This window comes from Branchiostoma belcheri, unplaced genomic scaffold (genome assembly GCF_001625305.1).
Source record: "Branchiostoma belcheri isolate BF01 breed outbred unplaced genomic scaffold, Haploidv18h27 scaffold2, whole genome shotgun sequence".
Taxonomy (NCBI): domain Eukaryota; kingdom Metazoa; phylum Chordata; class Leptocardii; order Amphioxiformes; family Branchiostomatidae; genus Branchiostoma; species Branchiostoma belcheri.
The window spans coordinates 6228682-6228895 of record NW_017803490.1 but is presented as its reverse complement, the minus strand read 5'-3'; the positions used below and the strand labels follow the sequence as shown (position 1 = coordinate 6228895).

At 38.3% G+C, this 214-nt stretch overlaps 1 protein-coding gene across 1 annotated transcript in view; it reads right to left on the bottom strand.

Annotated features, from left to right (window-relative positions):
- Window positions 1-214, bottom strand: part of LOC109468449 — an 8307-nt gene that overhangs the window by 7365 nt on the left and 728 nt on the right. The gene's annotated exons all lie outside the window — the stretch shown is intronic.

Sequence of the window (214 nt, the reverse complement as noted above, 5' to 3'; positions counted from 1 at the left end):
CCAAATACTCTGCTAGGTCTTCCAATAAAATCCCTGTGCCCTGTAAAGAATGAAATATCAACATTAACGTTAAAGATGAACAGGTCTAACGTTCATTTGCTACACCAACTCTCATAACATTAATTCTGGCAGGTACCCTGAAATTGCTATAAGCATATGTGTATTTAAGCATGTGTCTGAGTTTGTGTGTGTGTGTGTGTGTGTGTGTGTGTGT